This window comes from Canis lupus, chromosome 5 (genome assembly GCF_003254725.2).
Source record: "Canis lupus dingo isolate Sandy chromosome 5, ASM325472v2, whole genome shotgun sequence".
NCBI classification, from domain to species: domain Eukaryota; kingdom Metazoa; phylum Chordata; class Mammalia; order Carnivora; family Canidae; genus Canis; species Canis lupus.
The window spans coordinates 8,300,737-8,315,677 of NC_064247.1; the positions used below are offsets into that span (position 1 = coordinate 8,300,737).

Sequence of the window (14,941 nt, forward strand, 5' to 3'; positions counted from 1 at the left end):
ACCAACCCCCTCCATGAGGTCAAAAATTCACATATAACTTTTGACTCCCCCCCAAATTACTATTGACCATAAGCCTTACTAGTAACACAGTTAACACATATCTTCTATGTTATATATATTATGTACTATATTCTTTTAATAAAAGCGAAAGAAAATAAAATGTTAAGAAAATCACAAGAGAAACTACATTTATTTTTTTTTAATTTTATTTATTTATTCAGAGAGAGGCAGAGACATAGGCAGAGGGAGCCTGATGTGGGACTCGATCCCAGGATCACAATCTGAGTCAAAGGCAGGCAGGTGCTCAACCACTGAGCCACCCAGGTGTCCCTGTATGTGGAATTTAAAAAACAAAACAGGGGGATCCCTGGGTGGCGCAGCGGTTTAGCGCCTGCCTTTGGCCCAGGGCGCGATCCTGGAGACCCGGGATCGAATCCCACGTCGGGCTCCCGGTGCATGGAGCCTGCTTCTCCCTCTGCCTATGTCTCTGCCCCTCTCTCTCTCTCACTGTGTGCCTATCATAAATAAATTTAAAAAAATAAAAATAAAAAAATAAAAAACAAAACAAAACAAAGAAGCAAGGGGGGGGGGGAGACAAACCAAGAGGCAAACTTTTTTTTTTTTTTTTTTTTTTAAGTAAGCTTCATGCCCAATGTGGAGTCCAGCTGGGGGCTTGAACTTACAACCCTGAGATTAAGACCTGAGCTGAGATCAAAAGCCAGATGCTTAACCAACTGAGCCAACCAGGCAGGCACCCCACAAGATTCTTACATATTTTTTTTAAAGATTTTATTTATTTGACAGAGAGAGAAAGAGCACAAGCAGGGGTGGTGGCAGCCAGAGGGGAAGGGAGAAGCAGACTCCCTGCTGAGCAAGGAGCCCAATGTGGGGCTAGATCTCAGGACGCTGGCAGACACTTAACTGAATGAGTCACCCAGGTGCCCCACCCCAACAGACTCTTAACTATAGAGAACTAACTGATGGCATGCAGAGGGGAGCTGGTGGGAGGAGGTAAAATAGGGGATGAGGATTAAAGAGTATACTTACATGCTGAAAAAAAAAACTGCATATAAGTCAACCCATGCAGTTCAAAACTGTATTATTCAAAGTTCAACTGCAGAATGTCCTGCTTCAGAAACTCAAAGACCCATGCTTCTAAGCATTTTCTTTAGTGGTCTTACTTAAGGAACTTCAATCTCGTGGAAAACTAGGCTAGAAACAATGAACAGCAATTCACAGATAGGACTCAAATGTAAAAAACAACCACGACAAACTGGGAAAGAAATCAATGAGAAAGAAGTTTAAGAAACTATAAAAAGATACTCTATGAAAAATAAAATTCAGAAACATAGGAAAAGATTATGGCAAGTATGGCTGGAATAACTCCAGGGATCACACTGGATAAATCGGTTCTTTATAAAGTACTCTGTGCATCTGAAACAAAGGACACTGAATCATACACCAATGTAATACATCTGATATGCAACACTCTCCTAGACTGTCATTGATTAGGACTTTATGAATATAGTGTGGTGTTTAGACTGGAAACTTAAGAAACACAAGGAAAACTTCACAGAGCCAAACAAAAACCAAAAACAAACCACAAAAAACAAAAACCCTAGAAAATCAGACTACCTAATTAAAAATGTTGAAGACTTCGAACTACTGAGCTTGAAAGAAATAAGGAAGGGAAGTAAACCAAACCTGCTCGTAAAGGGCAGTTTCCCCCTGACCAAGTCCAATCCTCAACACTATCACTGCTCCTCTTAGAGACCAGTACATTTGGCACCCTTGCCATCTTTTCCTATAAAACAAAGGTTTTTTGGCTTTCAACCTGGAGATCTGTAAACTGGAATGGTAAAATTTCAGTTTTACTAAATGCTAGGTCTCAAGAGCACGTGCTCCAACATAATTTCTTATTCATAGAAAAAAGATTTTTGAATGTTTAGCTGCTCTATGAAATAAACTTAAATTTTGTGTTACTTTGGAATTACCTAATTCAAGACATGAGTCTAGGTGTTCATCGATTACCATCTACAGAACATTCACAGGATGGAAATTCTTGCCCTATTTTTCATGTATTTTGGCTTATGAACTTTTTTGAAATTGAGAAACTCGTACCTAGAAAGCCAAGAAACTCTGTCCCTCCCTCTGGACACACTAGCCTCCTTCCTGGTACTCAAATAGGCCTGGTATACTCTGGCCTAGGAGCTTTTCTTTGTGTTGCTTGGTTCTTCTATCTGCTATTCTCTTCCCAAGGTTCAAGTTTTTGCTCAAATCATATTTTCTCAATCATGCTACCCCAACCACCCTACTAAAATCTGCAACCTCTCCACTTAATGCATTAACTGCTCTACTTTTTAAAGACAGATACATCATTCATTCATTCAATCATTCATTCATAGCAAGTGCACAAGCAGGGGGAGAGGCAGAGGAGAATGAAAGAATCGCAAGCAGACTCTGCACTGAGCACAGAGCCTGATGCAGGGCTCAATCCCATAACCCTGCGATCACAACCTGAGCCAAAACCAAGAACCGTCTGCTCAACCGACTGAGCCACCAGGCTCCCCTAACTGCTTTACTTTTTATTTCAAAGCCCACACCTCTAACATACTAATTATATTTATCATTAGTATAAATACAGTATTTATATTTATTATTTGTCATCTCTCTCCTCCCACTGGGAATAAGCTCTTCACAGACAGGAATCTTTGTTTAGTTCACAATATATCCCAAGATCCTAGAACTGTACCTGGCACATGGTAGACATTCAGATATTGACTGAATGAACTCACTCAAATGCAAAATGCTGCTCCTGATTAGAATTACAAGAAAGAATTTCCTGTATTACAGACAAAGCATTTTAAAAGAAATACCCCATTAGATGCTTTTAACGTAGCAAAACCCACAAAAAACCATTTCTTTTTTAAATGGAACATATGGGAAAAGCCACATTCCTGTGAACATTGTGTGCACAGTAAATCAACATTCAGACTATTATTTTTCAGATCATAACAGTGAGTGATGGTAATCTGATTCTAGCAGGCAAAAGAAAGATTTAAGACTTAATGCTTTAATAAGACTATCCTCTGACATTAATTGAACATTCATATATATAAATTTTATTTTTGTAACTCGGATTTCTGACATCTAAGATGTAAATTGATTCTTAGAGTGGATTCTAAAGGCAAGAACTCTTTCTGGCAAATGACTCAAACACATCAGTATTTCAGGCTAAGAAATCTGTTTCTGTATTTTATATATTAAATCTATTTTCTTTACACATGACTAGAGAAGAAGAAAAGCTTATGTAGTGGCAAAAGTGATTTCAAAACACAAATTGGATTAAGTCACAGTTTAAAACCACTCAATGGCTTCTCACTGTGGTTAATAAAATTAAAATCCTCACATCACGGCTGCAAGACTCAGCTTGATCTGACACCTGCAGTCCTCTTTATAACATCCTATCCACCCCAGCCCTCATTCACCAGGCTCTAGAGCCACACAGGACACACACACTTTAATGGCTCACACACAGAACATGGCTTAGGGTGGTATATTCTTCAAGTATTTCTGCCTCCCTGCCATCCTTGAAGCCTCAGCTTACACGTTTACCTTATGGACTCTGGTTATCCATCCGCCTCAACCCCATTTATACTTCAGCTCCTTATCTGCATCTCTTACACTTGCAATGAATGGCCTCTCCCATAAGAATAAAAGCTCTTTTAGGACAAGTACAGTCTTATTTAGCATCCTATCCCCAGCCCCTAGCACAATCTCTGTTATATAGTTAAGCATCTATACAGTGCAGTAGATGCTCAAATACTTGCTGACTCCACGAGTATGTACCCACTATGAGTTAATTTGAGGTCTAAGAGGGACACCTAGGTGGCTCAGTGGTTAAGCGTCTGACTTGGGCTCTGGGTGTGATCCTGGAGTTCCAGGATCCAGTCCCCCATGGGGATCCCCGCAGGGAGCCTGCTTCTCCCTCTGCCTATGTCTCTGCCTCTCTACCTCTCTGTGTCTCTCATGAATAAATAAATAAAATCTTAAAAAAAAAAATCTGAGGTCTAAAAGATCAACTGATACCTTTTTATAAGCTGTAAAAACAAGATGAATGGGCAAATCTTGTATCTTTCATGCCAAGCAAATGCATTCTGGGACTCATCCTCACTACCCACTTGCTTATACTATTCAGCACTACACATAAAAATTCTCACCTGCTTTGGAAATCTTCATCTTTTGGTTTTCTCCTTCACCACACCACATGAAAAGAAACTAAGATTACATAGTGCTTTTGTGAAAAGTCTATAGATTTGTTTTATAAAACAAAGCTATATACACTTAATTCTGTCCACTTCTATTCCATAGTTTTCCTAAGGCCTGATCATGACTACATTCTGTACATGCTTACAGAGTTTAAAATGATAGGGATTGGGGATGCCTGGGTGGCTCAGTGGTTGAGCACCTGCCTTTGGCTCAGGTTGTGATCCGGGTTCATGGGATCAAGTCCCACATTGGGCTCCCCGCATGGAGCCTGCTTCTCCCTCTGCCTGTGTCTCTGCCTCTGTGTGTGTGTGTGTGTCTCTCATGAATAAATAAATAAATAAATCTTTAATAAAATAAAACAAAATGGTTGAGATTGTATTAGTCCCAAATTGTTGAATTTTCACATTCAAATGACCATTAAGAAAAAAAAAAATGACCATTAAGGGCCAGGTACTACACCAACAATATTCCTATTACCACACCACTTCATGTCCAACAAACACTAGATCGTATCTATGATGCAGGCACCGTCGTCTACACTTTACAAGTGTTTACTCTTCTATGAAGTAGCCACTATTATCATCACACACCACATATATCATAGATAATGGAATTGAGGCACAGAGATGTTAAATAATTTGCTACAGGTCACACAGCTATTAACACACTAGCTATTAACACATTTGGAGGGTGACTCTGGAGTACATGTTGTGAAGACACAATGCAATAGTGTCTCACCAAAGATGACTAAGATCATACCCTGAAGGGCCATACCCTTGAAGGGTCTCCACCTTTTAGGGGAAATAAGGTGAAACAGAACTGTAAACAAATATTTATAACACATTTATGCTAAGTTTAACATACAAAGTACAGGAAAGATGAATTATTATGCTCAAGGAAGATCAAGAAAAGCTTTATGGGAGATAGATACCACCATGGCAAAATTAAGTAAAATAATTAGTATTTACCGTCCTTTAGGTCTTGGAAGCATCTGACACTGAACTCTGTTCTCTTCCGGATATCGTATTTTTCTGATTTTCCTCCCGTCCCTCTAGGGGAAGCTCTTTTTCCTTTGTCCAGTCCCCCAAAACTGAGAGTACTAAACAAACAGCTTTAGGCTCTCCGTCCAATCACTTTACATATTTCCTCTCCTCCCCCTCCAGCTACTCCAATGATTTAAAATACCAACTAAATGCTAACGACTCCCATATCTCAATTTTTAGCTCCAGGCTCTCCTGTGTTTCAGACCCAGGAGATACCTAGATTATACAGCCCTTCACAACCCAAAGGTACTTTCAGACATACTTCAAACTTAAAGGTCAAAAACCAGTTCGACAATCTGTTCCTTATCATCTGTTGTGAGGTTTTTGACTGGCAGAAATAATCTCTGGGTCACAGGGTTATAGATGATTATTTCCCTTTCTCGGTTTCAAGCACCAACACAAGTATTTACTGATTTTGAAAGAAGGGTCATATACTTTAGGAATGTACTTGTAAGTCAATTTCAATAATCCTTAAGAGCAAGGGAATGATGGATGAAAGGCAACTCAGGAAAGTGGTTTAAGCTTTGTAACCTTAATCTAGCTTGATGTTCTTTACAGGATATTTGTTTTTTTTTTTTTTCTAATAAAAATTAACTGAAAAATATTCTCTTTGATCTGGAAATGAACTGAGATGAAAGCATTATTTTGACCTGAACCAAGAATCTGAGAGCTAAACAAACAAAAAGAGGCAGGATCTGCCACAGAGGCCACCCCACCAACTAGAAAATCAGGCTAAGTTAGAAGAAACCGGTTTAAAGGCACTGCTTTTGCTGAACGGGTAGCATCAGTTTTAAAAAGTGGTCAGTAAAAATAACTGAGGAAAGAAATAGGTGAGAGAAAAGCAGGTTAGGAAGACCTAAAAACATACTTTGTTAAAAAGCGAAGGAGGTCAGTGCAAGACGGAGGGAGGAACTGGAGGGAGCAGAACAGAGGGCTGAGCAGCTGGAGCTCAGGGGACGTGGACACTTGATCAGAGGAAAGCAAGCACCTCTCCTCCTTGACTAGCGAAGGAAAGGTCCCCAGGAGGCGCTGCAGAAATATGTCAAGTACACAAAAGTACAAAGAGCAAATGAAAACCACCCTGTAATCCCACCTGGTGATAACGACCGTTGATACTTTGGTTTCCGTGGAGAAAAGCAGTTTTCAAGAAACTCTTGAAAGAAGTGCAAGCATGCTGGCTTCTGCGCATCAATTCAGAAAATCGTATTTGTTAGTTTGCCAGTCTTTACCCTGTAAAATTTCCATATTACGAATAAGCTCCTCTTTTCGTTTTCCTTTCAACTTTTCTTCCTTCATTTCTCTTAATAAAATTAACTTTCAACAGTACTCAGATAGCTCACAGATTCATCAAAAGAGCAGCAGTAGATGTGTCCATAGTAAAATAAAGTAGTAGTACATTTACTTCTAGTGCCTGAGGGGAGTGAGGAAATACAGGGAGAATGGGAACAACGAGGGCCTGAGCGGAAGGCTAGACCCTCCCAGTCCCGGTGGACATGGCTTAATGGGATCTATCAAACTGTAGGGGGAAGCACTAAGTTCTCATTACATGCAGGGGCTTGCCATTATTTGGGGGTTGATATTCATTCCAGCAATAGATTGTAAAGTTGCTCTGATGCAGAGAGTAAGAACTAAAAAACTTCAATGGGTCCTCTTTGAAGCTATCATATCCATATAACAAGTATGGATATTATGAAATAGGATCAGAGAGAAAGAAAAGAGGGGAGGGAGGTAGAAACCAGAGAACTAGAAGAAAATGTCCCAGAGTGGAAGGACGTTAGTTAGAATGAAAGGGTCCACTGAGGGCAGCCTGGGGGACTCAGCGGTTTAGTGCCTGCCTTCGGCTCGGGGCGTGATCCTGGAGACCCAGGATCGAGGTCCGCATCAGGCTCCCTGCATGGAGCCTGCTTCTCCCTCTGCCTATGTCTCTGCCTCTCTCTCTGTGTGTCTCTCATGTCTCAGGAATAAGTAAATAAATAAATCTTTTTTTTTTTAATTTTTATTTATTTATGATAGTCACACACACAGAGAGAGAGAGAGAGAGAGAGGCAGAGACACAGGCAGAGGGAGAAGCAGGCTCCATGCACCGGGAGCCCGACGTGGGATTCGATCTCGGGTCTCCGGGATCGCGCCCTGGGCCAAAGGCAGGCGCCAAACCGCTGCGCCACCCAGGGATCCCTAAATAAATCTTTAAAAAAAAAAAAAAAAAAAAAGAGTCCACTGAGAACCCATATACTATAGTACATCATTAAGAAAGTCCAAAACGCCTGGGTCAGAATATTCTAAAAGCTCCCAGTAAGAGAGGAAAGAGAAAAATAAAACTAACGAAACAAGGTCTCATAAAAAAGGATGTGATTGCTAGGTCTCCAGAGCAATTACACATACCAGTAACCTGGTACAACCATGCCTTCAAAATTCTGAGGGAAAATTATTTCCAACCTAGAATTCTGTAACAATTCCAAACGGTCAGACAAGTTTGTGGGCATTCAGATACTTCTCAGGAAATAGAGATGTAAGCCAAGAAATGGGACATGGATGACAACCCAGGAGGAGAGTGAAGGGCAGTTCCTGAATGATACCTGGGTGGTAGTTCTCAATTGGAAACATCAAGTGACACATGTGAGCTTATGGGAAATGTTACTCGTAAGAATGTGGCAATTATGTTGGAGCATCTGAGAAAAAATTAAGGGTATGTAGGTATGTGGGGAAAAAAAACAGGCAAAGGTCAAGCTAAACACAAGAGTGGAGCGGAGACAGATCAACTAGCTCAATAGGCCAAACACTGGGGGGAGAAAAAAACAAGAAATAACATATCAAATGATTTAGAAATATGAAGATAATGCCTGAGGAAAGAGCAAAATAACAGAGGCTGCCTCTAAAGAATGAGATTATGAGATGGGGAGAATGGAGGGACTGGCTCCCCCCACACACACTTCTTTTAGCACTGTTTTACAACATACATGTGAATTACTTTAATAAAAAAAAAGGGGAAAAAAACAATATTTAAAATCTCCCATTTTTCTCTATATTTTTTTAATACAATTTTTTTAAAAAGATTTTATTTATTCATGAGAGACAGAGAGAGGAGCAGGCTCCATGCAGGGAGCCTGACGTGGGATTCGATCCCGGCTCTTGAGGATCACGCCCGGGGCCAAAGGCGGCACTAAACTGCTGAGCCACCTGTGCTGCCCTTCTCTCTATATTCTTTAGTAACCTTACCCTTCTTCTAGTTTATTCATAAACAGAAGAACTTTTAGCTCAAGGTCTTATGGAGCAGGGAGGAGGGAGGGCAGGAGATTCCTGAGCTTTAATTCAGCATTTTCCTGAATCAAAATTTCTAGAGAAGGGATCTGTAGATTTAAAAGTACGATGGAGGTGGCTCAGCAGTTGAGCATCTGCCTCTGGGGGCGTGATCAGGGCGTGATCCTGGGGTTCTGGGATCGAGTCCCACATAGGGCTGTCTGCATGGAGCCTGCTCCACCCTCTGTCTACATCTCTGCCTCTGTGCCTCTCATGAATAAAAAAAAAAAAAAAAAGTACGAAGGCAATTCTTATAGTCAAGCAAGTTGGGGAAATGCTGCCTAGAACATGGGGATCAGTAAACTCAAGCGTGGATTTGGTTTTCCAACTCAGCTATCAGTGCAGCTCTCCTAATAGCTAGTGGAGGTTATTTTCATTCACCTAACAATCTCATTAGAGTAAAATGCTTACAGCGTATTCCAATCACCACCAAATGAAACACACACAACAATCCACATCTTTCACTTACTGTTGTTCAAATTTTCAAATAAATGCAGAAAACAGGTTTATTCAACTTAAGCAACTATCTGTTGCAAATACCTTGTTGCATTTCTCTAGGGATCCTGATATCCTCTGGCTTTTATCCAACCACATGGTTGAATAGTTCTTCAATTTTCCAATGTTCATGTTCTAGAAACATGGTTTTTCATGTTCACCCTTCCAATGAATATTCCTTTTCCCTGAAGATACTTTGCTCACCTTCATTTACATAAATGCCCTCAAAATATATAGTTCTTCAGTCTTGAAAATGCTGTAATGCAATGATCTTATTTTAACTTATAATCACAAAATGCTGACTAATAAGTTGAGTACCTTCTACATGATAGGCATCATACACATTGATCTTGTCTCTCACCGCAACAACCTTATTAGGTATTATTAATTCTGTGATACATATGAAAAAACAGAGGCTGAGAACAAATGCTTATAAATGGCAAAGCCTGATGCAAATCTCAGTGTTTTCAAAGCTCATGCTCTAAAAATACCATGCTGCCTTATTTCTAGCAAGCACTGGAATTTCAGAAATCATCTAATTGTTCACCACACCTGCTTTTTGGGGTGAGAAATTTAAGGTCCAAAACACTGAAGTTAATCACCTAAGTAGCAGAATCAGACTAAATTCCCTACCTCTTGATTCTTACTCTGTTTAAGATTTACTTAACAAATCTATGAACCTCGTGCTATACTAGTATGCAAGACATAACCTGATATTTTTTGAGACTTAACTATGTGCTAAGTTCTACACGAGTGCTTTAACCTGCATTAACTCACTCAATCCTTACAGTAGTCCTAAGGCAGATATGATCCACATTTCACAGGACAAAGAAGCTAAAGTGAGAGAGGTTAAGCAACTTGCACAAGGTTACACAGCTAGCAAATTGCAGAGCCAGGATTCTGAAACCACCTTTCTGTCTCCAAAGTGCAAGCTCTAATCCCGTGTGCTCTAAGCATCCTCAGGTACAGGCTGCACATCTCTTCTGAATGCCCACAGTTTTATTCTTCTAATTAAAAGAGCATTCATGATGTGTGGATTTTTCTTGAGTCTCGATTCAAACAAATCAACTACTTAAAAAGAGAGACCAACTGGAAAATTTGTCGACTGTTTGCTCAGCGATACTAAGAAAGTGGTGTGATAATGGCATTGTAGATTTTGTTAAAAATCAGCCCTTATCTTTTACAGACACTTACTAAAGTGTTTACAGATGGTTCAACACCGTCTGGGCGGTCAAGGTGCAGTGTAGAACAAGAGTGGCCCCGAGTTGGTTGGTAGAAGCTGGCTGATGGAAATCTAGGGTTCATTATCTTCTCTACTTCTATAAATGTTTGAAATTTACAATTAAGAAAAAAATGCATGATAAAAGAATTGAGAAAAAACATGGTATCAACAGTATTTGGGGAATAGTTATGAATGACTTTTTTCCCTACTCTATCTTACATGTTTTCTGTATTACTTTTTTAACGGAAAACAAACTATTTAAAGAAATTTTCTATCTTCTCTAAATAGGCAGAGCAAGATTGCCCATAATCTAATGAGGTCAAAGCACTGTGACAAAAACATTTCCCATCTCTTCATTAGTTAAGGACTTTTCACAAACTTTTAGAAAGATCACTTTGTAAGGATAGGTATGCTCTTCAAACACAAACTAGCCAAAACCATAAAGGCACATAAAAAAGAAATAAATTAGAGGCAGATTTAACAAACACAGTTAGCAATACAATTCCTTGTTAGATACAATACAATTCAATAGTTAGAGCCTGGGTAAAGACCTTCATTGTGTAATACTGACTCTCTTAAATGGTCAAACAAGCAACGGGCTAGGGAGCTCCTTAGACTATTGAAGGGTCAGGTGGGGACCGGGCTCAGCTCAGCGACCAGGCCAGCTGTCTTCTGTGGGCAGACTCCAGTTTTCCTCCACGAAATAATTCTTTCCACATGTACCATGACATTAAAAAGTTGAGAAGTACTGGTTTAAGTCAGACCTGTCTTGAGCATCACTCAAAAGCCAAATAAAAATATAAGGAGGGAAATTAGTATAATGGAATCTCTTTAAAATGCGGACATGGGGGGGATCCCTGGGTGGCTCAGCGGTTTAGCGCCTGCCTTTGGCCCAGGGTGTGATCCTGGAGACCCGGGATCAAGTCCCACATCAGGCTCCCAGCATGGAGCCTGCTTCTCCCTCCTCCTGTGTCTCTGCCTCTCTCTCTCTCTCTCTCTCTGTCATAAATAAATAAATCTTAAAAAAAAGTAGAATGCTGACATGGAAAAAAGAACTAACACCCATATTATGGGTATATAACACTGTTTTAGAAAACCACTGTTTTCTAGTATTTTTTCTTTTATCTGCACTCCCTCTCATGGAAATCTTAAGGTACATTCCAACACTACTCAATAAGGTGACCTCCAAATAATAAATGTTAGCTCAGTGGCATAAGGTTAAATTCTGGGGACAAGAGCAGAATCCTGATTCTCTGTGGTTATGCTAAATGTATGCAAGATAAATCTGAAATAAATTCCACTTAAGAAAGTTCTTAAGTGTCACTAGAAAATCTTCAAAGAATAGAAGCTTGGAGCTATAAGGATCTTCTTTTAATTAATTAATTAATTAATTTTTTTTTTTTTTTTAAGGATCTTCTTTTAAAAGACAGAAAACTGAGTCCAAATTACTTGCTCAGGTTCACAAGCAGCTGAGCTGGGACTAGTCCCCAAGATCGCAGCTGCCAGTAACTGCACTTTCCAGGACACCTCCAAGGGGCTCCTGCTAATTGCTTCTTTGAATCTAAAACCGTAAAAGGATATCCAAGTACTTCCTGCTCTTAACTGAATTGTTGGTTAATCTGCAACCTGCAAATCAATGTTTGAGAAGCCAGAAACCAACCTCATGCTGCTAATTAATCTTAACTCTGTGATATTTAAACACAAGTTCTTTTATTAGTCACTCAATGTTTTTGAAATAAAAAGGCGACTGTGTTCTTGCACAGATCAGGAAATAGCCTCAAAAACAAATCTTCAGATACTTCTTTAAATAGTTATGTTGGGGGAACACATTATGACTTGTCAAAATCTATGTAAATAAGTCATGCTTGTACTCTCTAAGAAAGAGGATACCACTAGACATCACTATAGAATTTTCTTCCTTGTACTAAGACAACAGTACAGACAAGAACAGTCCCCAACCAAAAAGAGACTGTGACATTGGTGCTGAAGTAGAAAAATGAACTGCCTAAAATAAAATCAATTGAACGAGAAGAGGAAGGAGGTAACCTAACATTAAAACAAGACAGCATATTTGCATAACTTCTTGTATATACAGAAAGCAACACTACTTTAAATAACCATATGCTAAAAACATTAAGATGTAACTTCTGTACCCATTTTGACTAAAGCTGTACTGATAACAAGCAAACAAAACCTTTGAATCCTTCAAATATTTTACAGTTTCAAAAAGAAAAACCTGAAAAACTTTTTTCTCCAGAAAAAAAGTGACCAGTGTTTTTATTCTTAGGCACTATAATGTGTACCTTGGTTACCCTGAAACCCAGGAACACAAGCTCTGTGTCACCAGCATTGACATCTGAGTTGTTCTTCATTTGTTCCCTGACAGAGAACGCCAATTCTGCAAGAACAGGTGTCATTTCTTGAATGCACAAGGTAAGGGGGGAAAAAGCCCTTACACAAAAAACACAAAAGTCCTATACCTAAAACAAGTTTGTAATTAACAATATAATTTTAGACCCTCACATTCACATTTCAGAGCCTTGGAAAAGGAGGCTTCCCGGACCTAAGCGAAATTAGTAAAATCAGTACCTGGGTCTGCAGCATATCATTAAGAGGTAACAATTCTCAAGTATTATAGATCTGTATTTTATCTGTGAATTTGCAGAAGAAAAAAAAAAAAGAGATAGTTTCCCAACCTCCCTCAGGATTCTTCGAATTTATATCCTGATCACCTGTCTTATTACAGAAACATACACAAGCCTTCCTCCCTGCGGATTACAAACACTTTTCCTCCAATCTTCAGATCAAAAATTGACAGAAAGAAGACAATTCAAATGTTCAGACCCATCTAACATATCTCTGTGATGCACTGCGGCCATCTAAGGAATGAGTATTTGTGAGTTTACTCTGTGGCCTGATGTGGGTGGGGATTACAAAGAAACCAGGAGCGAATCCTCAAGGGACTGAGGACTGAGACTTCAACAGCAGCTTCAACGATACAACCTGACCTGTGCTCAAAATCAATTCAGACTCAGGGACGCCCAGGTGGCTCAGCCTTTGGCGCCTGCCTTTGGCCCAGGGTGTGATCCTGGAGTCCCGGGATGGAGTCCCAAATGGGGCTCCCTGCATGGAGACTGCTTCTCTCTGTATCTCTCATGAATAAATAAATAAAATCTTAAAAAAATATATCAATTCAGACTCCAAGAACGGTACAGTGTTGGGGGGGAAGACCACTGGATGAAGCATCACCTCCTTCCCGATCCCTAGACTGCAGCATCCCCGCTCATCCACCGGCTCTCAAAGCCCTCTTCAATCTGTCCTGCGTTCAGTAACTGCCAGATTCATTTCTAGAATTCAAGGAGCCTCTCTGCTGCTCAAGAAGCTTCAGACACTCCCCATGACTTCCAACATCTAGCTCAAACCCTTCTCCAACTTACGAAGTCTCCTACCGGTCAGATCCACTTCACCTGTTCAACTTTATTTGCTGCCCAACATGGTTCCCTTCTGCCAATCCCTTTCGGAGGGGTGACACGCAAACCTAGTCCCACCACCTGCTAGAACTCAAGGAGCCTCCATCCTCCGCGGTCTTAAAAAAAAAAAAAAAAATTGTGTCCTCTAGTGTCGGTACAGGTCCATTAGTTTTCTGAACACCCCCTCCGAGCTCGCCGTTAGGTTCCTTAACAAATGGCAGGTAGGTCCCAAGATGTTTTTCTCATTATCACCCCAAACAGAGGTTCATCCTTCCAGGCGCCCCTCGGTGAAATCACAGGGCAACTGCTTGCACTGGGGCGTGCGAGTTCCAACACTGCACCTCGTAAGAGAGGGAGAGAGGGGGGTTTGGGACGGTTGCAAAGTAGGGAGGGGAAAAATGAAGGGGGGAGGGGAGGGGATGGGAGAGGAGGTCCGCGCTCCGTATTGTCAGTGTTTTCTTTGGAAGGAGCAAGGAGAACGTAGGGGGAGAGGAGACTCCAGAAAATGCATGCTTGAGGCAGAAGAGAAGAAACTCAAGGTACGCCGCAGGTCGGAATACGGGCTGGGGGGGGGGGGCCCTGGCTTAACGGAAGGGTTCCCCATCACCCCCGGGAGAGCACAGGTTGCAACCTGAAACAAAGAGGAGGTGAGGGGTGGAGAGCCTACAGAGATCCGGGCATCTCCGAAGGTCGAACGGCGAGGAAATGAGAGGCGACACGACGCGTCCCCCGGGGGCCTGGCCGGGCACCAGGGATGTGGTTGCCAAGAGGGACGAGGCAGGCGCCCGGGAAGGCTCCGGGACGAGCGTTTATGGGGCATCGCTTCCACGGGGCGCGGGGGCGGGGAAGTGGTCTTGAGCGCGATCTCCTCCCAGAGGGACAAACGGCTCCCAGTGCAATGCTCTCCGAGAACGGAATCCCCGGAGACGCGAAAACGTTAAAGCGTTGGGAGAACCGGCATTTCCCAGCCCCAGCCCGGCTTCCCAACACACTCACCGAGTCTCCTCCAAACGCCACCGCTCCAGCTGCAGCTACCGGCCGGCGCAGCCGCACTCAGCGCGCACCGCCCCACGTGACTGCCCCAGGCCCCGCCCCGCCCGCCCCACGTGACCCTCCGGCCCCGCCCACTCCATCCTCCCTTCAGC

The 14,941-nt window shown here is 41.5% G+C and overlaps 1 protein-coding gene across 2 annotated transcripts in view; it reads right to left on the minus strand.

Moving 5' to 3' along the window:
* Nucleotides 1–14,891, minus strand: part of FAM118B (family with sequence similarity 118 member B) — a 46,700-nt gene extending 31,809 nt beyond the window's left edge. Inside the window, exon 1 of one of the 2 annotated variants that reach the window (XM_025464983.3) lies at nucleotides 14,793–14,891. The gene's annotated coding sequence lies outside the window, so the exon portion shown is untranslated. Of the gene's footprint in view, nucleotides 1–4,220; nucleotides 4,252–14,792 lie in introns of those variants that run through there. The other variant, XM_025464984.3, reaches the window with a different exon arrangement.
* Nucleotides 14,892–14,941: the final 50 nt, after the last annotated feature.